The 27,313-nt window shown below is 43.6% G+C and overlaps 1 long non-coding RNA gene across 1 annotated transcript in view; it reads right to left on the bottom strand.

Moving 5' to 3' along the window:
• The window catches only part of LOC129560462 (uncharacterized), a 29,444-nt gene extending 2,423 nt beyond the window's left edge, over positions 1–27,021 (bottom strand). The window contains exons 1-2 of the long non-coding RNA XR_008686771.2: positions 26,947–27,021; positions 20,737–20,805 (exon numbers count right to left, since the gene is read on the bottom strand). This is a non-coding gene — a long non-coding RNA (uncharacterized LOC129560462). The remainder of the gene's footprint in view (positions 1–20,736; positions 20,806–26,946) is intronic.
• Between the last annotated feature and the right edge of the window lie 292 nt (positions 27,022–27,313).

The raw sequence follows: 27,313 nt of genomic DNA, 5'->3' as shown, positions 1-27,313 counted from the left end.
TAAACCAGAGCTGGCACTTAAATATTTTAACTTCATACATCTGCCTTACCTAGTTTCTCACTTCCCCCTCTTTCTCAGGCAATGCTTTTTCCTCCAGTTTTTTTTTCATAAATGTTTTTCTCCAGTTAAGGCCAGTGTTTCTCATTATTCATGTATTCCTATAATCTAGAAGCTAGGAAAATTGATAATAAAATGAATCTGTCTAAAAACAGGGTTCTGTTACACAGAATTCTGAGTAAGGTCTAAAGAGATAGATTTGCGGCTTAATCATACAAATAGTAGTGCATGGATTTCCTAACCTGGGGTTTGACTTCAACAAGCCTTCACTTCTCTTTCAGCCTTCTCAATCAGTGGTTCTCAAAGTGTAGTCCTCGGACCAGCAACATCAGCCTCACTTGGGGAGTTGTTGGAAAGGCTGTGTATTGGTCCCCATCTCAGACTTACTGAATCAAAAACTCTGGGGATAAGGTGTAGCAATATCTGTTTTAACAAGTACTTTGGGTCAGTCTGGTACCTGCAAAAGTTTCACAACCTTGGCTCTAAAATCTTCATGGACTTGTGATGAATAAATATTCCTTCACACCTCCATATCAGAATTTTTAATACTATTAACATGAATGAGCAATAGAGCTCATTTTACACATATTTGTGTAAAATATTTTTTAAAAAATCAAATTTTATTGAAAAGACTTCTCTTTGTTAGGAATGGGAATAGAGAGAGAGAGAAAATTATGGCATCCTGATTGTATGAAACCTTTTATTTATTTATGAAACCTTTTAACCACAACCATGTTTCAAATAGTTCCTCTGAGGTTTCCACTCCTAGGGACAATTCTTTCTAGAACAGCAGCAGAGGTGGTGACAAATGGTCCAAACATACACATATTCTGAAGGCAGAGCCAAATGGATTTGCTGATGGTTGGTGCTTGGGAGGTAGGAGAAAGAGAAGTCAAAGATGCCTCCAGTGTTGTGTTTTATTCGGGGACAGTGGGGGTTACCGAACAACTGAAAGAATGGAGTTTCCACTTATTCCATGGCAGTCATTGTTCTGGTTATTTACACAAATTATCTATAATCTTCAATTCAACCCAACCCTGCAGGCAAGAGAGCAGAGCCATGAGAATCGACAAGATCCTGCCTGTCCCCAGAGCCCTCTGCGTCACACATAGTAGCACCGCCGTCACCTTGGGCAATAAGGGTTTACCTTTATGAAGGACTCAGTTTGTGCCAGGCACAGTGCTAAACCTTCTTACATTAATTCTTCCATATCATCCTCAAAACAACCCCACCAGGGAGTACTGTTATTGTTCTAAGGCCCCATCCTGTCCCTGCAGAGGTACAGTACCAGCCAGTACCACCTCCCAGCACCTCTTCACCTCCCTCTTCCAAACTTCTTATATCTGATGACCCCCAGCCTCCTTTCTTTCCTTCACACTTAGGGTTAATAACTGCTTCCTGTGGTCATTTCATTCTTTTTGCTTTTGCAGTCCTCTCACACTTCACCAATTGACTCTGTTAAATTCTGCCCGTTAAAATAACTAGAGTGGTTTCTATTTTCTACTGATAGAGTGAATCCTCATTTACTTCCACAGCCTCCTATCTCTGCCATGTCCCAGGCAATGTGCCAAGCTCTAAAGACATAAAGATGAAAAAGACCGAAGCCCTGACCTCAGGGATTCTAATGAGGTAGCAGACACATACTATCAATTCCAGTCCCTATAAACCATCATCCCACGCCGTGATTTAAAATGCCAGTATTGTCAACAAAGAGTGGTGGCAACACGGCGTGGGTAGGAACCGATTCTAAATGGAAAGATCTTACCAGCCGATAGTGGGGCTGCGACTTGAAAGAAAAGTGGGGTTTAATTGAGAAAAGAAGAACGGATGGAGGCAAAGGAGATGGAAAGATCCCCAAGGATCTAGGGTGCTCAGAACATCAAGGAGTCGTGAGGCGCTCAGCAGAGTGGGGACGGTAAGCATTAGCGTGATGAGAAAGCGCGGAGACTGAGGCGGGAAGGGCACGGAGAGCCCTGGGAGGAGGGGGAAGAACTGGACTCCTGTTCTCTCAGCTGCAACGGGGTGAGAAGTCCCGTAACGGGAGTCTGCTCAGAGAGCCACGCGGCCAGATCTGCCTCTCCAAAAGTCACTCCCCCTCACCCCCAGGGAAGGAGGCAGGAAGCTGAGGCATGCATAAAGCCCAGGGAGAGAGAATGAGTGCTGAAGTAGCTAGCATGGTGGAGGGGCACGGCGGAAGGGCAGGTCTGAATGGGATAATATGTGCAAGGTTATTCTGAAACAGAGGAATCCCAATAGACTATTCAAGTGTATTATTCTCCATTTCCCTTCATCTGCCTGCCACTCCTGGTGCCAGCGGTAGTCCCATCCCACGAAGGCAGGCAGTGTCGTCAGCTTCATATTCTTGGTCTTGCCCGCTCTTCTCTATTCTCCTCGAACATTAGTGGGCATTCTGACTGGAGGCTTTTCAAATCCTGTCTTGTTCAGTGTCTTTTCTCATGAGTATACCATTGGGTCGTACTCGGACAGTAACTCCCTCCAGAGCTCAAGCCCTGTTTGGGAAACACAGTGGATGGTGCTTAGTTTCATCTCTGAATAAAACTTCCTTGGCTGAAAGATCATGAACAATACAACATGGACTGGAGCTGGACCCGACTCTGTCATTTACTCACTTCAGAGAGTCGTATCAACTCTCTAAACTTCATTTTCCAATCTGTACAATGGGAATCCCAATACCGACTCAGAGCAGGTAATTTACTGGGATGTAAGAATGAAATCTGGGCTTCCCAGATGGCTCATTGGGCTAAGAATTCACCTGCAGTGCAGGAGATGCGGGAAGCGTGGGTTCAATCCCTGGGTCAGGAAGATCCCCTGAAGGAAGAAATGGCAACCCACTCCAGTCTTCTTGCCTGGAGAACCCCATGGACAGAGGAGCCTGGTAGGCTACAGCCCATAGGGTCACAAAGAGTCAGACAGGACTGAAGTGACTAAGCACGCACACATGCAAAAATGAAGTCAATAAGATGCCTGACATGGAGCTCAGCTTGCTTGAATGCAAGGTCCCTGGGAGAAGAGATCGGTCTGCTGTGCTCTCACCAATTCCATATTTACTGACTGGCTCACCCATTCAAATTAATACTTGCCTCCCTCTTTTCCTTTTATTTTATGTGTGTGTGTATATATATGCGTGTGTGTGTATACATATATATATATTTTTTTTTTTTTTGCTTACTTTTGCATGAATGACACAAAGCTCAATTCTGCTCCACAGAGTTCTTGTGGGAAGCAGCAGTCCTGGAGAAAGCTCAGTCATGAATTCTTTATACCACTCTGGCATCACAACATGCAGCTTCCCAAAGCCTTCTGGTTACGTGAACTGAATTGACCCTTCTACGAAGACAAGAATGGTTATACTCACGCAAGAGAGGAAAAGGAGATCCAAGAGGGGGAGTGATTTGGGAACTAACACAGGGCTAGAATAATAATGTTGGGACTAGAATCAAATCAGGGTTTCCCCAGTGGCTCAGTGGTGGTAAAGAATCCGCCTGGAATGCAGGATACGCAGGAGATGCAAACTCGATCCTTGAGTCGAGAAGATCCCCTGGAGAAGGAATTGGCAGTCCATATTCTTGCCTGGGAAATTCCATGGAGAGAGGAGCCTGGCAGGCTACAGTCCATGGAATCACAAAGAGTCAGATACAACTGAGTACACACACACACACACACAAACATGGATATAAGCACCCACCACAAAATGTTATTATGAGGACAAAATGAGATAAACACACCGTATAGCCTTAAATATGAAAGAAGGTTAATTAAATACGAGTGTCCCCTTCCCTTGCTGAGAAGGAAGATTTGGCTGTCACGTGTGGCCCACTGAAACATTTGCAATCAGATGTGACAGACCTGAGGCACGGGAACATGTAACCAAACTTAAGATATCCCCCAGACACACGAGTATTTCCCGACTTGTCTCAAAGCTGGACACAAAAATTCCAGCCTTCTTACACTTTTCATGACTCTCTCAGGCTGTATTACCAAGTCATGGAGAATTATGAAAATCATGCCATGTTGGTGTCCTAAGCCATGACCTTGGGCAAGTTCTTAATCTCTCTTAAGCCTCAGTTTACTCATCTACAAAATGAGAATAATATTATTACCTCTAGCTTTAGGTTGTAGTGAAGGTTATGTGAAATGAAAAACGTGGATTGTTTAGATCACGCTAAGTGCTCAGAGTTAATTGTTAACTTTAAGCCCAATAATAGTAATAATAGAACCTACACCCCTGCCTTGGAAACATGGGGTCTTAACCATTGCACCACCAGAAAAGTATAACTATTGTTATTCTTTATATTTTATATTACCTTAGCTCCTCTAATCTTCCCAAACTAGAAAGGAGCTATTATTTCCATTTTGCAGATAAGGAAATTTAGGCTCAGATCTGTTTCATGACTTCCTCAACTTAAAAATTAACGGAGATAGATAGGAGATGTTTGCATGTAAAGGTTTTAGAGTTGCCTGGAGTTACAGGAGAAGACTCTTGAGAGTCCCTTGGACTGCAAGGAGATCCAACCAGTCCATTCTAAAGGAGATCAATCCTGGGTGTTCATTGGGAGGACTGACGCTAAAGCTGAAGCTCCAATACTTTGGCCACCTCATGCGACGAGTTGACTCACTGGAAAAGAGTCTGATGCTAGGAGGGATTGGGGATGGGAGGAGATGGGGACGACAGAGAATGAGATGGCTGGATGGCATCACCGACTCGATGGAGATGAGTCTGAGTGAACTCCGGGAGTTGGTGATAGACAGGGAGGCCTGGCGTGCTGTGATTCATGGGGTCGCGGAGAGTCGGACACGACTGAGCGACTGAACTGAACTGAACTGAAGAGTTACAGCATGAGCCTGGAAAGTAACTTCGGGTGCTGTCAGCACCAGATTTGGAATTTAGCACTTGCAGGTCTAGGATGGAATGTCCGTCACCTAACACAACACTCAGTTCATTGCAAGAATACGAGAATTGCTTCTTTTCTGAACAGCTTTTTGAATAATAATTGACATAAAAACTGTGCATATTAATTGTGACAATTTGATGAGCATGGATATCTGCAAACTCTCATGATACCATTACCACAATCAAAGTAGAAGGCATATCAACACTTCCTAGTTTCTTTATGTCCCTTTGTTGTTATTCTTATTTTATGGTAACAACACTTAATATAGGGTCTATTCTCAATAAATTTTAAAGCACACAATACCATATTGTTAATTACAGGCACTGCTTTGTATAGCAGATCTTTAGATTTTATTCATTAGCATAACAAGCTTTAGACTCATTGAATAACAACTTGCCATCTCCACCATCCCCCAGTCCCTGGCAACCACTACTGTATTCTCGGCTTCTGTGAGTTTGACTACTATAGGTATCTCATATAAGTGGAATCAGGAGGTATTTGTCCTTCTGTGACTGGCTGATTTCACTTAGCATAATGTCCTCCGATTTATCCATGTTGTTGCAAATGGCAGGATTTCCTTTGATTTTAAAGCTGAATAATGTTCTATTGTACATAGCATAGACTACATTTTCTTTATCTACCCATCTGTCATGGACACTTGGTTTGTTTTCACATCTCAGTTATTATGAATAATGCTGCAATGAATCTGGGAGTGCAGATACAAATGAAGGCTGCAATGCAAAAATAAAAACAACGGGTAAATGTAGAGTCATACTCGGGAGACTAACCCATTTTAAGCTAAGGAGAAAATTACATTCACATCAGCTACTCCTGCCTAGAGCTGTCTGTTGATCTCTTAAAAGAAAAATACTGGATGCCACTGAGATTGCTTCATCTTGGGGGCTTTGGAGCCAAAACAGATCTGAGCTTAAATCTCAGATTTGGTCATTGTTAACATATTAAATCTTTGTTATCCTAATAAATACCTGTACCCTAAGTATAAAAAGGGGTTGGTTTGAAGCTCAACATTCAGAAAACAAAGATCATGGCATCTGGTCCCATCACTTCATGGGAAATAGATGGAAAAACAGTGGAAACAGTGTCAGACTTTGTTTTTTTGGGCTCCAAAATCACTGCAGATGCTGATTGCAGCCATGAAATTAAAAGACGCTTGCTCCTTGGAAGGAAAGTTATGACCAACCTTGATAGTATATTAAAAAGCAGAGACATTACTTTGCCAACCAAGGTCCGTCTAGTCAAGGCAATGGTTTTTCCCGTGGTCATGTATGGATGTGAGAGTTGGACTGTGAAGAAGGCTGATCGCCGAAGAATCGATGCTTTTGAACTGTGGTGTTGGAGAAGACTCTTGAGAGTCCCTTATACTGCAAGGAGATCCAACCAGTCCATTCTAAAGGAGATCAATCCTGGATGTTCATTGGAGGGACTGATGCTAAAGCTGAAACTGCAATACTTTGGCCACCTCATGCGATGAGTTGACTCACTGGAAAAGACTGATGCTGGGAAAGGTTGGGGGCGGGAGGAGAAGGGGACGACGGAGAATGAGATGGCTGGATGGCATCACCGACTCTGTGGACATGAGTTTGAGTGTACTCCGGGAGTTGGTGATGGACAGGGAGGCCTGGCGTGCTGTGATTCATGGGGTCGTGGAGAGTCGGACACGACTGAGCGACTGAACTGAACTGAACTGACTGAACCCAACTACTCTAGTCTTGTACTTGAGACTGTATGGAATTCTGAGTCATAGAAAAAAAGACTTACTCACCAAGGAATCCGAGACTGTTTCCTGTTAATACAAGTTAATTTTCAAGACAGGTGTTGTAGGATTCACTTTATTTTCAGGGAAAGACTTGTAAATGGAGGGAAAAATGTGTTTTCTAACCAAGAGGGGACTAGTACATTTTGCATGTCTTATTCAATCATGCCGTCCATTTCAATCAAATCACCACATTTTATCCTCTTACAAAAACATTCAATTTATCCATGCAGAACAGGTTCTTATGAGCCATCCTGTCACATAAGGGAGATACCATAAGTATTATATAAACTTCCATTTCTGCAAATGTTTCATGGGGATTCTCATGTTACCTACTCCTTAGAGATGGAGAAGATTTGCATTGCCTTCATACATCCCCCAAACTCAGCATGATTTGTTCAAAATTTTACTAGTCAGCATCAGAATAAAAAAATGGTACATCATGCACAATGATAAACTACCCCATGTGGTTTGGATAAATTAAATACTTTAAGCTTTCAGTCTCCCTAATGATTTGGAAATGAAACAGTCATGATTTATGACTCTAGCTGATAGGCTAGATCTGAAGTTTACACTTTGAAAAATGCCGTATTTAAATTCTCCTATAAATAAAAAATCATATTGCTCTAAAAATCCAGTCTAATATATGTATGTAATAAATTAGAGATCCTCATATTGGGTGGGGAAATCTTCAAGACTGATGGCTTTCTTCCTTGCAAAAATGCACTGAGGGAACCAGACCTAGGTCTGTGTCTGTTGCTGCCATTTAATCAACAGTGATTGTTCCTTTCCGTTCAATCATTCATTTTCCCATCTCAGTGACCACTGTCAGAGCCACCTGCATCAAGCTGTAAGAGGAACCTGATGTGGTTTTTCTGAAGCCTAGATCAAACTATCTTTAATCAGGCAGTTCCCCAAATCTTGATGTGAGTACTATTCTGGGTTTCTTGTGCTTTTTGTTTGTATGTACAAATGACACAATTGCTCCTGGGCTTGGCTTTGCTTTCCCAAAATATAAAAGAACAGAAGCAAGTAAGAAAAAAGATACAACTTGGAGAAAAGCACTGGGAGAAGAGTCAGCTGCCATGGCATCCATTTGACCTTCCTGCCTTGTCTCCTTGCTAATTTCTTGCCCTCTCTGGGACCTTTATGTTGAAGGGATTGGCCTATTTTACTCCTAAATCCCCTTCTTTCACTGCCAATTATAGCCTAATGTTTAGAGTGGAGTCAACTAAATTCATACCCTTTGGCAAATAATTTATTCTCCCTTAGTTCCAATTTTTCCAGGTATAATTTGGAGATAATTATTCCTACTACACAGTATTGTCAGGAAGATTGGACAAGGTAATATATACAAAGAACTTAACCACAATTCTGGGCACGAGTAAAAAGTAGTTGTCCTCATTATTTTTATAATTACTGCTAACAATATTTTCGTTATTCCTCTAGACAATGACCTGCCATTAAAGGAAAAAGAAAAGCTTTGACCAACATAGACAACATATTAAAAAGCAAAGACATTACTTTGCTGAGAAAGGTCCATCTAGTCAAGGCTATGGTTTTTCCAGTAGTAATGTATGGATGTGAGAGTTGGACTGTAAAGAAATCTGAGCACTGAAGAATTGATGCTTTTGAACTGCGGTGTTGGAGAAGACTCTTGAGAGTCCCTTGGACTGCAAGGAGATCCAACCAGTCAATCCTAGAGGAAATCAATCCTGAATATTCATTGGAAGGACTGAAACTCCAATATTTTGGCCACCTGATGTGAAGAACCAACTCATTGGAAAAGACCCTGATGCTGGGAAAGATTGAAGGCGGGAGGAAAAAGGGACAACTGAGGATGAGATGGTTGGATGGCATCACCAACTCAATGGACGTGAGTTTGAGCAAGCTCCTGGAGTTGGTGATGCACAGGGAAGTCTGACGTGCTACAGTCCATGGGGTCACAAAAAGTAGGACACGACTGACTGACTGAACTGAAGTGAAAGGAAAAAGTGAATATCACAACCTTCAGGAGGGAGGGCACATCAGAGAAAGATCCTCCTCTTGTACCTGTGTCATGCGTATGCATCCAAGCCAGAAAGTGTTAAAAGAAATTACAACATTTACTGAGTCTTCATGACCATCAAGACTGACTGGAAGGACTTCCCTGGTGGTCCAGTAGTTAAGACTCTGCCTTGCAGTGCAGGGGACATGGGTTCGATCCCAGGTTGGAGAACTAAGATCTTACATGCTGCAGGGCAACTAAGCCAAGGCAACCACGACCACTGAGAGTCTGTGTCACCACTAAGACCCAAACCTGCCTCAGCCAAATAAACATGTTTCTAAATAAAGATTCGTTGGAAACTACCTAAGACCCCCTTGGTGTATGTGTTCTCAGTCGCTCAGTCATGTCCAGCTATTTTTGACCTCAAGGGCTGTAGCCCACCAGGACCCTCTGTCCATGGAATTATCCTGGGAAGAAGACTGGAGTGGTGGCCAATTCATCCTCCAGGCATCTTCCCAACCCAGAGACTGGAGCCGCGTCTCCTGTGGCTCCTGCATTGGCAGGTGGATTCTTTACCGCTGAGCCTCCTGGGAAGCCCTCACAGACCTGGACTCAAATTTCATCTCCGCTACTTACCAGGTTTCGATGTTGGGCAAGTCATATAACCTCTCTGAGCTCAGATATGCTCAAAATGCTGTAAAAAGAAGTGGCAACCCCTACTTTATATGGCTGTAGTCAGCATCAAGTAAAACTGTTCCTTGTTGCTGCTGCTGTTGCTTAGAACCCAAGCAAATAATTTATTCTCCCTTAGTCCCAATTTTTCCAGGTATAATTTAGAGATAATTATTCCTACTACACAGTATTGTCAGGAAGATTGGACAAGGTAATATATACAAAGAACTTAACCATAATTCTGGGCACGAGTTTTGCAACCCCATGGACTGTAGCCCCTACAAAGAACTTAACTTTTTATCCATCTCATAATAATTGCTCAAAAATAAAAATTGCTATTACTATTACTCTTGTTATTGATTTTCCAGCATGACTTCCCTGCCCCTGCTAAACCCCAAGCCAATCTGTTTTCAATGTTTTCGGATAGCCTCAAGGGTCCCCTCACTTCTTGCTTTTACATCACTTGCCCTCCTTCTATTTCCTTAGTTCTATTTGCTTAGTTTTTACAGAAATCCTTCACTTTCTGAGAAGGGCTCTTGCCGCATTTATGATTCATGAGGTCCTGAGTATACAGATGGCATTATATAAATGTTTAATAATCACCATATGGTTTCCCTGGAAATTCTGTCACTCAACAAGAAATACAGACAGAAATAGATAAAAAGCAGATCTCCATTCTCCTGTTCCCTCTGTCACCATGTTTTCCATGAAGCAGAGGGACCCAGAGCACACCAGCCTCATAGGTGTTTAGAGACCACTGAATTTAGGAGGGTCATAAAAAATAAATGTCTCCTATACTGGATATTACGCTCTTTTGTGTCCAAAACAGCTTAGTTGCTCCTGTAATATCTCAGTGTCTGTTTTAATTATTCTATTATGTGGCATTGTTTTAAGTGGCTGAGAAACCATGGAATTTTCAGTTGGCTCCACGTCCATCGTGGTATCATTTCTCAAGGCTGTTCCCTTAACAGACCTTGTGGCAGCCACTTATTTGTGAGGTTCTGCACTTGCGGATGGTGTTGCATAGTAACGGGGAGAGATGGCATGTTTGACAAATGGAAATCATGATTGTCTGGCCTCCTGACAGTTGTTGATGTGTTCTCCTGACCTGTAAATGTTGCAGCTGACTGATTACAGTAATTGATTGAGAAAACATTTGTCAATAGCTTTCTAATGAAAAAGAGAGGTGAGGAGGAGAGATTGCTGGAGCTCCTAGAAACTAGATTTTGCTTAACAGAAGGAGCACTGAACCTATTACAGAAAACACTGAACTCCATATGCCCATGTATAAAATAGAAATGCAATTCCTCTGGTCATCATTTGTGGAGCACCTACTCTGTGTAAGATCAGTGATCAGAAACTGGTGATTTACAAGTGGAATAGGGCCATCAGCATTTGTCTGGGGGGTCCTGCTTAGTTAATCTGTACTGTCCTTTTGTTACAATGGGAAGCAATTTGCCAATATTTAAAATCAGAATATTTCACATTCAAATCTAGATTTCTAGTGTCTTTGGAAAATATCAGTATTTGGCAGCACTGGGATGACATTTCTGTAGGTCAATATTTGTATCAACTTGAGTAGCTGTTGCCTCTTGAACATGAGCCATGTGATTCTGAGTATCCTTTTTCCCTATCATTCCAACAGGGACTTCCCTGGTGGCTTCCATGGTGGCTTAGTGGTAAAGAATCCACCTGCCAATGCAGGAGATGCAAGTTCATTCCCTGGGTGGGGAAGATTCCCTGGAGATGGAAATGTCAGCCCACTCCAGTATTCTTGCCTAGGAAATCCCATGGATAGAGCAGCCCGGAGGGCTTAATCCATGTGGTCACGTGAATTGGACAAAACTGAAGAATACACAGAAGAACTGTACAAAAAAGATCTTCACGACAAAGATAATCACGATGGCGTGATCACTCACCTGGAACCAGACATCTTGGAATATGAAGTCAAGTGGGCCTTAGAGAGCATCACTACGAACAAAGCTAATGGAGGTGATGGAATTCCAATTGAGCTATTTCAAATCCTGAAAGACGATTCTGTGAAAGTGCTGCACTCAATATGCCAGCAAATTTGGAAAACTCAGCAATGGCCACAGGACTGGAAAAGGTCAGTCTTCATTCCAATCCCAAAGAAAGGCAATGCCAAAGAATGCTCAAACTACCACACAATTGCACTCATCTCACACCCTAGTAAAGTCATGCTCAAAATTCTCCAAGCCAGGCTTCAGCAATACGTGAATCGTGAACTTCCAGATGTTCAAGTAGGTTTTAGAAAAGGCAGAGGCACCAGAGATCAAATTGCCAACATCCGCTGGATCATGGAGAAAGCAAGAGAGTTCCAGAAAAACATCTATTTCTGCTTCATTGACTATGCCAAAGCCTTTGACTGTGTGGATCACAATAAACTGTGGAACATTCTGAAAGAGATGGGAATCCCAGACCACCTGACCTGCCTCTTGAGAAACCTGTATGCAGGTCAGGAAGCAACAGTCAGAACTGTACATGGAACAACAGACTGGTTCCAAATAGGAAAAGGAGTACGTCAAGGCTGTATATTGTCACCCTGCTTATTTAACTTCTATGCAGAGTACATCATGAGGAACGCTGGGCTGGAAGAAGCACAGGCTGGAATCAAGATTGCTGGGAGAAATATCAATAACCTCAGATATGCAGATGACACCACCCTTATGGCAGAAAGTGAAGAGGAACTCAAAGGCCTTTTGATGAGTGAAAGAGGAGAGTGAAAAGGTTGGCTTGAAGCTCAACATTCAGAAAACGAAGATCATGGCATCTGGTCCCATCACTTCATGGGAAATAGATGGAAAAACAGTGGAAACCGTGTCAGACTTTATTTTTTGGGGCTCCAAAATCACTTCGGATGCTGATTGCAGCCATGAAATTAAAAGACGCTTGCTCCTTGGAAGGAAAGTTATGACCAGCCTAGATGGCATATTAAAAAGCAGAGACATTACTTTGCCAACCAAGGTCCGTCTAGTCAAAGCTATGGTTTTTCCCGTCGTCATGTATGGATGTGAGACTTGGACTGTGAAGAAAGCTGATCGCCGAAGAATGGATGCTTTTGAACTGTGGTGCTGGAGAAGACTCTTGAGAGTCCCTTGGACTGCAAGGAGATCCAACCAGTCCATTCTAAAGGAGATCAATCCTGGGTGTTCATTGGAAGGACTGATGCTAAAGCTGAAACTCCAGTACTTTGGCCACCTCATGCGACGAGTTGACTCACTGGAAAAGAGTCTGATGCTGGGAGGGGTTGGGGGCAGGAGGAGACGGGGACGGCAGAGAATGAGATGGCTGGATGGCATCACCGACTCGATGGACATGAGTTTGAGTGAACTCCGGGAGTTGGTGATGGACAGGGAGGCCTGGCGTGCTGTGATTCATGGAGTCACGGAGAGTCGGACACGACTGAGCGACTGAACTGAATTGAACTGAACTGAGGGACTGCACATGCTCCATTCCATTACTTCATTCATTAGTGCTAACTAGCTGGGCCCTATAGGATTTTCAATTTCAGATCCCTGTTTTAGGTTCTGAAGACACATGAGAAAATATGATCCCAGGCCCTGCCTTTAAAATACTCACAGTAGTGTAACTGCTTACTGCAGTAAATTTAAGTTTCTAGCAAAGAAGAACGATTAGACATTCTGGCTTATTAAAGATTTTGTACAGTAAGACCATTCAGTATCTGGCTACCATGTGCAAGAAACCATTTTCAGATTCTTTGCAGTACCCTGTGTCTGGTGGTGGCTGGGATTACAGTTGAAAGGGGGACCATGGCACATTTGGGCATGATTTGCAGGTGTGTCATCAGGTTGCTGGTGACCTCAAGTGAGTCACTTACTTTCCTAGAAATTTTATTCCTCTAGCTCCAACAGAGTAAGAGATTGGAAAGTGCACCATAAGCTGCATTGTTCTGTATCGTGAACCATAAACTATGGCTAACTGCCTTTGTAAATAAAGTTTTATTGGGACACAGCCACAGTCTTTGTTTCTATGTATTGTCCATGGACGTTTTCACATTATGCCAGCAGTGCTGAGTGGCTGCAACAGAAATCACAGAGTGCACAAGACCTAAAATATTTATGATTTGGCCCTTTAAGAAAACTTTGCAGACTCCTTCCCTACATAAAACTTAGGGATAATAGTAATAATGCACACTATTACTGAACCCGATTTCCTCTCCCTGAAAAGGCATTTCAAATTTGCAGAGTCTATGAGTCATTACGATAACCCCCACTTTTCATCAGATTCCAGATGTGCTGAGATGTGATATGAAGCTTTCTGCTAAAAAGAGCCACTCTTCTCTTTCTGTGGGAGAATTAACTTCCCAACGTCTCCAAAAGTTTGTGGATGGTACACAGCCATGAATGAAACTTGGTACACAGCCGTGAATGAAACTTGGTACACAGCCGTGAATGAAACTTGGTACACAGCTGTGAATGAAACTTGGTACACAGCCGTGAATGAAACTTGCTACACAGCCATGAATGAAACTTGGTACACAGCTGTGAATGAAACTTTGTCCCCAGGCCCACTTCTCTTCCTGGAATGACTTATGGGACCCCTCCATCCTCTGAGACATCAGGGAATAGAAGTCAAAAGAAGCCTTTTGAAAAAGACTTAAGAAGTTTTTAACCTTATGGTGCCCCATGTTCCTCACCTGCACAGTGGGAAAATGGTAAGACCCATCTCATCGAGTATTATAAGAATTAAGTGAGACAATGATCAACAAGACGGGTAGCAGAGGGCAGGGTGCAAATGCCCTGCTGCTGCTGCTGCTGAGTCACTTCAGTCATGTCCGACTCTGTGTGACCCCTTAGACGGAAGCCCACCAGGGTCCCCTGTCCCTGGGATTCTCCAGGCAAGAACACTGGAGTGGGTTGCCATTTCCTTCTCCAATGTGTGAAAGTGAAAAGTGAAAGTGAAGTTGCTCAGTTGTGTCCGACCCTTAGCGATCCCACGGACTGCAGCCTAGGTGCACATAAATTCTACCAGGTCTGGTGGAATGTGACCGATGTCATTATTTCAGAATCTAAACTCCAGTACAGTGCTCCTCAACCTACAATCAACAGGAACCTGGTTCAGAAAACTCTGGGCTAATAGAAAAGAATGAAGCAATGCTATTTGCAGCAACATGGGTGAACCTAAAGAGTGTCATGTTGAGTGAAGTAAATCAGACAGAAAAGGAGAAATAGCCTATGACATCCCTTGTGTGCAGAATCTAAAAAGAAATAATGCAAATGAACTCATTTACAAAACAGACTTACAGACTTAGAGAAAGAAGTTATGGTTGCCAGCAGGGAAGAATGGGAGTAAGAGATAGGTAGGGAGTTTGGGATGGACTGCTATATTTAAAATAGATAACCAACAATGACCTACTATATAGCACAGGGAATTCCCACTCAAAGTTATGTGACAGCCTGGATGGGAGGGGGGTTTGGGGGAGAACGAATACGTGTGTATGTACGGCTGAATCCCTTTGCTGTCTACCTGAAATTATCACAACATTGTTAATCAGCTATACTCCAGTATGAAATAAAAGATTTTAAAAAAAAAGAAAGAAAGAAAACCCTGGGCTTTGTTATGAATACAGACCACAAGGCCTCACCCCAGGTTTTTTAAAATAGAATTTGATCTTTGGGGACCATCAAATTCCCCCAAATCGACTCTCTACTTTAAAGGATCCCCAGATGATTTTGTTGAACCCTAAAATTTGAGAACTGAAGCCATAGGGATAGCAGTTGCCTCTTTCTGCATATTGTGCCACAAAAACTCTGAAAGAGACAGGGAATTTGCGTCCAACACCATGCGTGACAAGCCTGATGAGAGCCGGGGGCATGAATTATGAATCTCCTCTTGTCAGAGAAATCCCTTCAGGCAAGAAAACCCTGCACGGGCTGTTAATGGAGTCGAGATGAACAGAGAACCTGTGGAGTTCCTCCTCCGGACAGTTGTCTCAGGAGGCCACTCTCAGCTCACTTCCTACTCCAATGCCCAAGCCCACTCGGCAGCTAATTTAGTCCAGATGGATTCCCACCCACTGCTCATTGCACAGGGGAGTTCTGGTGGGTGTTCCCGGGACAGCTTTGCTTCCTCTCTTCTGGGTCCTCTTTTAATGGATGAGGACATGTGTAATGAGGACACTTCAACACACAGAACTCATAGGGCAGAACTCATAAAATCAGTTTTCTTGCTTTTGTGCCTGACTGCTCTCTTAAACCTACTCATAGGGACAACAGAAGTGTGAAATGGCTCAGTGGGCAAAGAATTTGCCTGCAGTTCAGGAGACACAGGAAACGCATGTTCGATCCCTGGGTTGGGCAGATTCCCTGGAGGATGAAATAGCAACCCACTCCAGTATTCCTGCCTGAAAAATGCTATGGACAAAGGAGCCTGGAGGGCTATAGTTCATGGGGTCACAAAGAGTCAGAGACAACTAAGTGACTAAGCACCCAGGCACTGGGTGAAAGTTTAGGTCGTCCCCTGGTCAGATCATTACTATAAGTCTCAAATGGACAATCTCCATTCAGAAATTAAAATATCCAGCTGAATAAATTAATCAAAAGCCTTGTTTCTGTTCAAGGATAAGATGCCCCTCCCACCTGGTTCACCCCAATACCTAAAGCCTATGGTTGGCAGGTAAACTTTCTTGGAAAGGCTCACTGGCACCTTCTCATTGGCCACCTACTCTACTGGCTACTTTTTATTTTTGATCCTCTGTGCCTTTCAGATGAGGGTGGAAGAGGAAAGAACGAGAAGTGAAGGGGATAAGAGAGTCCTCACTTAGCTGGTACTGCTGCAAAATAGCTTTGCTTCCTCTGGGTCCAACAGACAAACCCTAAGGACTCTATACTTTCCAGAAGATCAGCTCCAAAGCGGGCCGAACACCCCAACAGAACGTGTCTACTTCAACTTCAATTACATGAGACACAGTTTCATCCAAGCCCCTGGATAGAGTTCTACACCTGTTCCTACTCCACACACGCAGACACACACTCAGGTTGCCTCATGGGTAGGTGTTAAAAGAGCTTGAGGCCAGCTCTCCCTCCCGTGTGTCTGTATCTGACCCAGAGGACACTCAGGCATCTTTTTTGCCCTGACAAACTGACTGGGTGCAGGAAGATGGAGTCGCTTTCCTTTCATTCAAGAGTCCTCTGGAGGGAGTCAGGCATTGGCTCACAACACAGCCACAGCTCTCAGGGACACACATCGAGCTTTCTGAGTGGTCCCATGGAAGCCTCCTCTCACTAGGCTTGCACCAAAGGGCAGATCCCCCCAAAACCACTCATTAGAGAGGGACTCACAGGTTTTCAACAGCTCTCTGAAATTATCCTCACATAATTCTCTCTCCATTTGCTCCCAGTCATTTTAAGTTCCACTGGACAGAGGTTTTTAAAATTAATAAAAGTGATTCTCAGCTATTTCTTTTGAAATTCTTCGATGTCGATGTCTGACATCTGCTGAATCTTAACCTCATTAGTCAAAACTTCCAACAAATGAATCATCGGTTGTTTCTATCGTCATGATGTCTTTTTCAGGATTATTCTTGAGAAATGCACTTCCCTGAATAAAACATGTAATGAAAGTTATGAACCTCAGCAAAATTCTAGAGTGATGCCAACACATGCAGACATCTGGACCATTCCATTTTTTACACCAGGTCAGGCCCACCATGGATGCTGTGTTACCTGTAGCTTGCCCTTTGCCATCCTGCAGTGTGACTGTTTCCTGCTTTTCATTACTAGACCGAGGATACCTGAGAACACACCTGTATCTTACCTCAATATCTCCAAATACTAGCAAAGATTCATCACTTAGAAGGCTCCACATAAATATTGTTGTTTAGTTGCTAAGTTGTGTCTGACTTTTGTGACCCCATGGACTGTAGCCCGTCAGTATCTTCTGTCCATAAGATTTCCAGGGCAAGAATACTGGAATGGGTTGCCATTTCCTTCTCCAGGGGATCTTCCTGACCCAGGGATCAAATCTGTGTCTCCTGCATTGGCAGGCAAATTCTTTAGCACTGAGCCACCAGAGAAGCCCTGTTTTGTGGAATAAAAATATCTTTTCTTTCCAGACTCACCTTGGAACAGTCCCTTTAGCCACAGAGATGTAGAAATGACTGCTAGCAACTTAAAGGCAGACCTGTGACTCTATCAAAGCATTAAGGGAAAGGTGTAGAGTCGATAGTGAAATCAGAGGGTTCAGCCTTTCTCATCCTCTAAAATCATACCATGAGTGGACACACCAACAAAGGAGGGCCCTCACCCCTCTTACATTTTATTGTACACATCCAGGTACATCCAGATCCCACCCAGAACACACTTATTACATGAGCTAGGCAGCGATCTGTCTAAGGCACAGATTTCTTGCTTGCTGGCTGCCTATCCCTTTTTTTCAGAATGCATCCTTCATGCTACTTCGCGTAGATCGTTGGGCTGTGCAGACATAAGACAAAGCAAGTGGGACAAGGGAAGACTATCGCTCTCCTTTTGAGAAAGTCAGCCACAGACTGGAGGGATTTGACAAAGCTCCAGAAAGTGGTATCTACACCTGTGAAAACAGGTTTTCTTCTCCTGAGAATCACATTGCTTTACTGCACTGTTCACTTGCTTGGCACTTGCAGCATTTTGTTCATCCTTCAAGCAAAGCATTTATCATGGTCTGTTATGAGTAGTTCACATGTGCCTGTCCCTTTGAGACTTGGAGCTTTTGGGGTGGAGGAGCTTTGTCTTCTTTGTCTTAGAAAGCTGAGTATTTAAAACACATAATTTTTGTTGGACACTAATGTTTGTTGGATGGATGGATGGATTTATCTCTTGCATATTTCCTATGTGGACATTAGAACCACACAGTGTCTCTGGCTTCCCTCAAAACCAGACAGTGATGGAGAAGAATCTGGAAATAATACTATTCTTTATCAACTGCAGCAGCAATATCTCACAATGGCATAATGTTTTGAAATGCACAGGTGTTCAAGTGAGTAACTTTTATATTGAATTTCCCTTGATATTAGCATGGGAACTGTGGATCCAAAGTCCACATTCTTTTTACCACAACATTCCTTCATTCATCCGTTCATTTGGTCTGTTACTCTTTCAGTTAGCACGTAGAGGGAACGTGTGGCTCAAGTCCTGGAACAGGAAGTGTCTACAGAAAGGAATAATGACCTTGAGAGGTTGACCGACCTCCCTAGGAACACAACTGTGTCGGCCCATGTGGGAAGGACAAATCTCTCTGGAACAAATCAGCCTGAGGCCATCCAGCACCTCAGGCTGCAAATACGGTGGCTGATTATTCAAACCTCTTTGTTCTGGGCATAGCAAGGTCCCTTGTGACTTCACAGAAGGACATGCCACACAAATGATGCTGTGAGCAGTCCATTCTAGTCTTCTAACCTAAAAGGAAAACTACATGTAAATGCACTTGCTCCCATTCTAGTCAAAGACAGGGACAGGGGCGCAGGTAGGGTTTCCTTTTGGGGAAGGGTACCTGGGAGAGACAGAAGGGCGAAGGCAGTCTTAGTGGAGAAGCAAGAGGTACCTCCTGGGCACATGAAAGGAGTGTCTTTGTCTTGCTTGGTCCCCCAAACAATTCACCCTTTGTAACCAAACCTGCTAGCAGCTCCTGCTTGGAGAATTGGAGGAGCCTGTCAACTCTGCAGACAGAGGGAGGCAGCCAGCGCCCGAGGCAGGGCAGTCACTGGAGGAGAAGAGAAGGGCCACCTTTCCTTCCTCTCACCTCGACAGCCTCCTGTTTCAGGTGCGCAGCCCTGCCTCGTCAGAGATGCATGCCATCCCACCACCTGGCCTCCGAATGTCAACATTCAGGGAATTCTGGGCTCCTCTCGCTTTGTCCACTCCTGGATCCTTGGCCCAGCTTGGAGCAGCAGTTGGGTTCCGACCTACATTTTCAGCTTCATCACTTGCCAGGACGCGCAGCTCATGGCCCTTTGCTGTAATCACAGCAGGCCCCTTCCCTCTGGACCTTTTCTCATGTGGGGACCTCTGCCTGGGATTCTCTTTTCACTTCATTCTTTAGTAAAAGGCCTACACAGGTGTCAACTCTGCTAAGAAGACTTCCCACCGTACTGGGGAATAGAGTCATTTTTATAAAATTAAAGAAGAAACCTCTACCCTTTACTTTTATGATTTCATTGGTAGTGCACTCATTTTGGGAGCTTAAATCATCTTTACATATTGTTTCTGGTGCCCCCTCCTCCAGGATGTCTTCCTGGTGTCCTTGTTCTTTATGCTGAGTCTGAGGCCAGTATATCCGCCCTCCTTCATTCTCCCAGTGATGCTCATGCTACTGGCCCAAGGATCACACTTTGAGAACAACTGGCCTACACTTACCTCAAGCATAAGCCTCTCCTTGAACTTACAGCACATGTTGTAAATTAGTTGTTTATAATACCATCTCCCTGACTCAGTCAATAAGGCGATATCAGGTAATGAAAAGCATTACAAAGAAAGTAAATCACAATATGACAGTTATCTATTGTTTCGTAACAAATTACCCCAAAACTTACTTAAGACAACAGATGTAAACTCATAGTTTCTGCAGGTTAGGAATCTGGAAAGAGCTTAGCTAGATGCTTCTGGCTCACAGTCTCATGCAGTTTCAGACCGCTGGGGCCAGAGCCTCATCAGAAGACTCAACTGGGAGAGGATCCTGTTCCAAGATCACACATGTGCTTGGCGGCAGATCTTGCTTCCTCACTGGTTGTTGCTAGACTCATCAGTTGCTCTTCTCTCCATAAAACCACCCCATTGGATGCACTAATGTCCCCAAAACATGACAGCTGGCTTCCCCTAGAACAAATGATCCAAAAGAGATAGCAATACTCAAGGTGGAAGCCATGGTCATTTACAACCTAACCTTAGAAATGACATAGCATCAAATTTTCCATATGCAATTGGTCACACAGACCGATTCTAGATCAACTAGCTCAACACATAATGGGACTACAGCACGGGTATGATGACTAGAGGTGAGGTTCACTGAATGCTGGCAACTGCACAGGGGCAGTGATAGGGAAGGAGATAATCCTGTTTACTTAAGGTGTCTAGAGAAGATCTTTCTGAAGAGTTGCTGTGAAAACTGAGACCTGGGTGAAGAAAAACAGTCAGCTGTGTAAAGACATAAGGGTCAACTTTTCCAGACAGAGGAAAAGCAAAGACCCTGAGGCAGAAATGAGCTTGGTACATTTGAAGAAAAGAAAGTAAGCCAGTAAGGTTGTAGCAGAACCGGCAACGAGTCAGTACGGTAGCCATCACTATTAATAGCAATGTCAGTAACATTTTTAGAAATACCTGATGTGCTCAGGGTCCTTTTGGCAGTAATGAAAATGAATCATTCCTAATTGCAAAGAACTGGTCTTCCTGTTGAAAAACATTCAGTGTTTTTTAATTAGTGGAACAAGAAAGAAAGTTTAGATAATTCAGTATCAATACATTCCCATTACCACATCCACCATTTCTTCTTATATAACTTTCCAATTCTTTCTAATCAACCTAACAGTGAGGATTTAAGGGAAAAAAATGTACATTGATTGAATGAAGCTAAATCTACGCTTTATATTCATCAAACTCAATGAGCTAGGACACGACCTAGACTCAAAGCTGGAAGAGACCTCGAAGATCATTCCATCCTTCCTGCTTCAACACTGATTTGACTTTTTTTTAAAAAAAAAAAAAAAGAGGAAACTGAAAGCGGTGAGCTCAGAACCCAGTCCTCCATCCACTAATTGAGTTAATCGACTTAATGAGCACCCCTCACTTGCGTGGTGCTCAGAGTAGGAGACTGACTAGAATCGAGCCTCTGGATTTCTCAGGCAGCCTGACTGCCGTAACCAGAGGCTGCCTTAGGTGTGGGAGGGAGCAAAGAAAGAGGAAGGAAGAGGCTGAGAAGCAGCCTCCAGGCTCTCCTTTTCTTCAACAGAGCGGGATGCCTTCACTGACGATGTGTCCCGTTTCAAAATACATCTCCTGCTAAAAGAAGTGTGAAAAGCACTTCACCCCACCATCCTCTCCTTTCTGATACTATAGCCCAGGAGTTAGCCAACTCCACCCCAAGGGCCCAATCCAGCACACCGCCTGCTTTTGTATGATGTGTGAGCCAAGAGTGGTTTTTGCATTTGCAGGTGGCGGAAAAAAAAAAAAAATCAAAGGAAAAATAGTATTCTGTTACACAAGGAAATCAGATGAAATACAAATCTTAGTCTCCACAAATAAGGTTAGAATGAGACACATCCTCATTTAAGAATTGCCAGTGGCAAGGGTTGGTGCTACAATGGCAGAGTCGAGTAAGCTGGGACAGACCGTTTGGCCGCAAGCTTAAAATATTTACAGTCTGGCCCTTCAGAGAAATGTCTGTTGACCCTGGTATTTCCAAGTGTCTGATGTACGCCTTCATCCTTCCTTCACATCGGCCTTTCTCTCTCTATCCCACTTCTCCTTCCCAGCAAAACGTTACTAAAATTTTGTTTTTGGAATATGGTTAACTGGGACATACAGGTTGGTCGTGGATGCTAGTGTATTTTGGTTTGTGATTTGGGGACATTTAATACTATAGGGTTAGGTTCCTGATTCAAATCACCCAAATTCCTATCTGCTTTTCTAAGAGAATCTTACAGTCAGAACAGCAGAAGGAACATCCCACGGCTCCCAAAGGTAGCGTGTGCCAGATGATAAGCATTGCTCTTCTCCTTTCACTTTAAGCCATTAAAAGCCAGGTTACAGAGGAGCAGGGCAGAGCACACAGACAACACCCCCACCCCACAGCTTACTAGAGCCCCAAGCAGCTCCCTAGGCGGGCAGAAGTACGAGGAGAAGGGGGACTCTTCTCTCTGCTGAAGGACTGGATCACTAGGAAGGGTTCATTACTAGTGATCATATGGCCAGAAACATCAGCCGATGGCTTTTACATGCATGGAGTAAGACAGAAAGATTGTGTTCTAAAGGCGTTCTCACTGCTAACCAAAGGCATGCAAATTAAGACTGTATCAAAGTATAACTTTTATATCCACTAAAATAACTTTAGAGAAAATTATAAAAGTATAAAGCCCAATGCTTGTAAGACTGTAGGAAAAAAGGAACACAAATATATTGAAAAAATATCATTTTAGAGATCAAATCAGTAAAATAAATTGAGTCAACATAGTTATACCTTTTCACCAAGGAATTCTCCTGGCAACTCATGCTAAGGCACAAATTCGAAAGAAGAAAAAAAAAACCTGTACAAGGAAAGTTATTGTAGCATATTTACAGTTTGCTATTTAATAAAAAGAAAAAAGTTCATTCCAAAGCTTTATATGCCTGATAAAATGTTTTGATTAATTAAATTATGGTAAACTAACCCTATGGAAATACCTTGCAGTCATTTGAATGACCATGTTGCAATGTAAAATTTTCCTTTTAAAAATTATATTAGAGTAGAAAAAATAGAACATTTTATATATGTTGCAGTTAATGTAAAAATATGCATGCCTTTAACTAAAATTGGGAAATGAAATTTCTAACAGTTCTTGGTTAGGCCTGGGGAGAACATGAGTGAGTACTTTTCTGTTTTAATTGCCATGAAAGTCATCGTAATAAACTCTTTGTTTTACTATTAAGCCCACGTTTTTATAAAAGAAGACGACAAGGCAAAAGAAGAGTGAGGACTGGTCTTTGTGACATTATTTTTAGAGACACTGAGCAACAACATTTTATTTGAGAAAGACTGGAGAATAACTTCTGGGGCACCTCTCAAGCCTGTGACACACAGAACAGGATCTGAGTGGGGAACAGGCTGGGTTCTACCCACGAGCTCTGGTAACCATGGTATCCATAGAGACGGACGCCCCTGATGGGAGGCAGTGACGGGGGCCACTTGAGAAAGTGACGCAGCAGGGCCAGATGGTATTTATTCAAGAGCTCATTTATTTGGATCAACTAACATATGAAATAGCAGGGATTCTGACAAGGACACGCGATGCCTCATTTCTTTGAAGATAAAGAAGCTGAAAACGCACTATCTGCCTCAAGAGACTGGGGAAGGCCGAGGGAAGCTCAGAGGTGGCCAGGGCCACGAGCAGAGCCCATCCTCTGGGTTGACAGAGACAGAAAGAAGTTTGTCCTATGTTACGGGTTGAATTGTGTCCCCCACTGAAAGCAAAGGATATGCTGCAGTCGTAAATCCTAGTACCTCAGAAGGTGACCTTACGTGGAAACAGGGTCATTGCAAATGTAATTTGTCGACATGAGGTGAGGCCATACCAGAGTGGACTGGGCCTTAATCCAATGTGAATGACGTCCTTAGAAAAAGAGGCGAGCCCACACACACACACAGAATGCCATCTGACGACAGACGCAGAGCTGCAGTGACGGGGATGCCAGCCAGGGGATGCCCAGGCTGGCCGGCAGTCACCAGAAGCCAGGAAGAACTGAAGAAGGATTCCCCTACAGGTTTCAGCGGGAGGCTTATGTTTTGATTTTGGACTTTTAGCCTCCACAACTCTCAGACAAAATTTCTGTTGTTGTCAGCCACCCAGTTTGTGGAACTTTGTTACGGCAGCCTAAAATATACCCTAAAACCACCCTAGCTGAGTGGATCTGCTGAGCAGAAGACTTTTTCTTGATGATCTTTTGGATTGCTAGAACTGGCTTCAGCTTGGGTCTTACTGAGGCAGGGAACAAGTAGAAATAACCTAGCAATTGGAGACCCAGTTTAGGCTTACAGTAGGGTGGACTCATTGGAAAAGACCCTGATTCTGAGAAAGTTTGAAGGGCAGGAGGAGAAGGGGGTGACAGAGGATGAGATGGTTGGATGTCATCACCAACTCAATGGACGTGAGTTTGAGCCAACTCAGGGAAAGAATGAAAGACAGGGAGGCCTGGCGTGCTGCACTCCATGGTCGCAAAGAGTTGGATGTGACTGAGCAACTGAGCAACAGAGCAGAAATGTGGGCTTTGAGCTGGGTACCTTCCCCACTCAGCAGGATGCAAGTGTTTAATAGCAGAGAGCAGAGGAATGAAGTCAGAAATATGAAGTGTGTGGTGTGTGCAGTGGCTCAGGACAAGGTTCTGGACAGCATCACTTGAGAACCTGTGATGCTACACTACAATAAGATACCTAACCTCTCTGAGTCTCAGTTACCTGATCTGTAAAATGGAACTAATAATAGTTCCCTCTCCACAGGTTATTGGGAGGAGTAAGTGACTTAATACCTATAAAGTGCCCAGAATTGTACCCAGCACACAATGCTGCTGCTGCTAAGTCACTTCAGTCGTGTCTGACTCTGTGTGACCCCATAGACGGAAGCCCACCAGGCTCCCCCGTCCCTGGGATTCTCCAGGCAAGAACACTGGAGTGGGTTGCCATTTCCTTCTCCAATGTGTGAAAGTGGAAAGTGAAAAGTGAAAGTGAAGTCACTCAGTCGTGTCCGACCCTTAGCGACCCCACGGACTGCAGCCTACCAGGCTCCTCCATCCATGGGATTTTCTAGGCAATAGTACTGGAGTGGCTTGCCATTGCCTTCTCCAACCCAGCACACAATAGATTCATAATAAATATTGCCCGCACATTTCCAAGTATACTATCACATATAATCTCAATGATTCTATGATGGAGATTTTATTAGGTTTATGAGTAAAGACGCTGAGACTTAAAAGGTGAAAGATGATATCCCCTAAGTCACAGACAAAACAGCATGGCAACAAGAGATTCAACTGAGGCAAGAAGGAGGCAATGGAAGACAAAGCAGGGATGTGAGACGTGAGTCTGGGGCCCCCTAGTAAGTCAGTCCAACTCTGAGCTTGGCTGCCAGGCTCCAGAGTTCATCTTCCTCCACTCCCTCGAGGTCCTGATGTCCTAATGTCTGGTGGATCTGTCACCAACCCCCTGCACAGCCTTCAGGAAGTTAGTCACAATTCTTGATCAATACCCAGAGTTCCTCAACCTCAGCACCACTGATGTTTCAGACCAAGCAGGTCTTTTAGTGGCAAGCTGTCCTGGGCATTGTAAGGTACTTGGTAGCATTCCTGGTGTCAGCACACTAGAAGCCAGTAGCACCCTTCCCCAATCAAGATGAGCACCGATGTTCCCAGACATTTTCAAATGTTCCCTGGGAGGCAAAAGTGTCCCCAGTTGAGAATTACTGACCTACACAATAGGATTAAAGTTACCTGAAAAATGGTTTCATTGAGCCATTCTGAGGAGCAGATTTGATAAATATGTTTTTATCTTTAAAAAGAAAGAGAACGCATTTGCCAATGTCTTAGAAGACAAATTTAATATTTATTAGTTGTCGCTTGCCAAGTTCAAAAAAAAGGGAGCATAAAACATCTCTTTCTTCCAAAAAGATCACAACCAAGGAAGGGAAGGAAGAAAGGGGGTGAAGGCAAGGAGCATTGTTAGAGTCGTAAAGGCCTAGAAAGAAATTGCCCTCAACTGAGTCAATAAGGGGACTCTCTAAAGAAAGTAGGATGCATGTGTGTGTGTTAACTCTCTTCAGTCGTGTCCAGCTCTTTGTGACCCCATGGACTGAAGCCCAACAGGCTCCTCGGTCTGTGAGGATTCTCCAGGCAAGAATACTGGAGTGGGTTGCCATGCCCTCCTCCAGGGGATCTTCCCAACCCAGGGATTGAACCTGAGTCTCTTACATCTCCTGAATTGACAGGCAGGTTCTTTACCACTAGTGACACATGGGAAGCCCAAAAGTAGGATATGAGACACTTATTGAAAGATGGGAACAATTTCTGAAGACTGAGGTAAAATCTCCCAGGGAATGGATGTGTCTAAACCCAGGATACAGTAGAAGTCAGGTGAGGAGACAACAGATGATGAGCTGACTTAACCTCCCAAGATAATTTGTGCTTTTCTTCTACCTAGAAGGCCTTGTTCACTTGGGTTCACAAACCAGATCTTCCTCTTTCCAGACTTAGCACATCGCCACCTCCTCCATAAGGACTTGTCTGAACTCCCTGGTATGATATGGTGTCCCTTCCCCTTGTTCCTTTGTGGCCCCCAGAACCTCCCATCAGTGTCTCCTATGGGGTAGCTGTTGATATTTGGTATGAGTCAGTTCATCATTGAGCAATCCAGGAGGACCACCTCATGCATGGCAGGAAAATTAGCATGTCTGATTCCCACTCCCTAAATATCTAAATATATTCCCAATCATTGTGACAACCAGAAATCTCCATGCTGTTGCTAAGTCACTTCAGTCGTGTCTGACTCTGTGTGACCCCATAGATGGCAGCCCACCAGGCTTCCCTGTTCCTGAGATTCTCCAGGCAAGAACACTGGAGTGGGTTGCCATTTCCTTCTCCAATGCATGAAAGTGAAAGTGAAGTTGCTCAGTCGTGTCCGACTCCTAGCGACCCCATGGACCGTAGCCCACCAGGCTCCTCCGTCCATGGGATTTTCCAGGCAAGAGTACTGGAGTGGGTTGCCATTTCCTTCTCCAAGAAATCTCCATACATTTTTCCAAATAGCTGTAAACGGGCAGTGCCAGTTGCAATCTACATCTTAATACTCACATTTTTCCGAAACCATGTATCTGTCTCCTCCTGCTCAAGGGCCAGCTCCTTCAGAATGGAAATGTTTGATTTCACATCATTCCTGCAGTGCTAAGACCTAGCTCTGTGCCGAGTTTGCAGTTGGCCCTTTATAAATATTTGCTGACCTAATTAATACACAGGGTTCATCCAGGGTAAAATTGGAAACTCAAAATTGAAAGATAAATCGGGGCCAGACAGAAGGGGACTTTGCCAGATGCTGAGGAACGTGGGTTTTATTCTATTGGGTGAAATCACACGAAATTGACATTTTTGTAAGTCAAAAAAGGCCAATTTCCAAGTTTCATGTAGTTCATCCTTTACTTGACTTACTTAATGTTCTCTTTTT

The sequence above is a fragment of the Moschus berezovskii genome, chromosome 16, assembly GCF_049115385.1.
Source record: "Moschus berezovskii isolate FMDL1 chromosome 16, NW_MosBer_1.0, whole genome shotgun sequence".
NCBI classification, from domain to species: domain Eukaryota; kingdom Metazoa; phylum Chordata; class Mammalia; order Artiodactyla; family Moschidae; genus Moschus; species Moschus berezovskii.
Note: the sequence above shows the minus strand (reverse complement) of the source record. Positions and strands in the feature narration are given on the sequence as shown.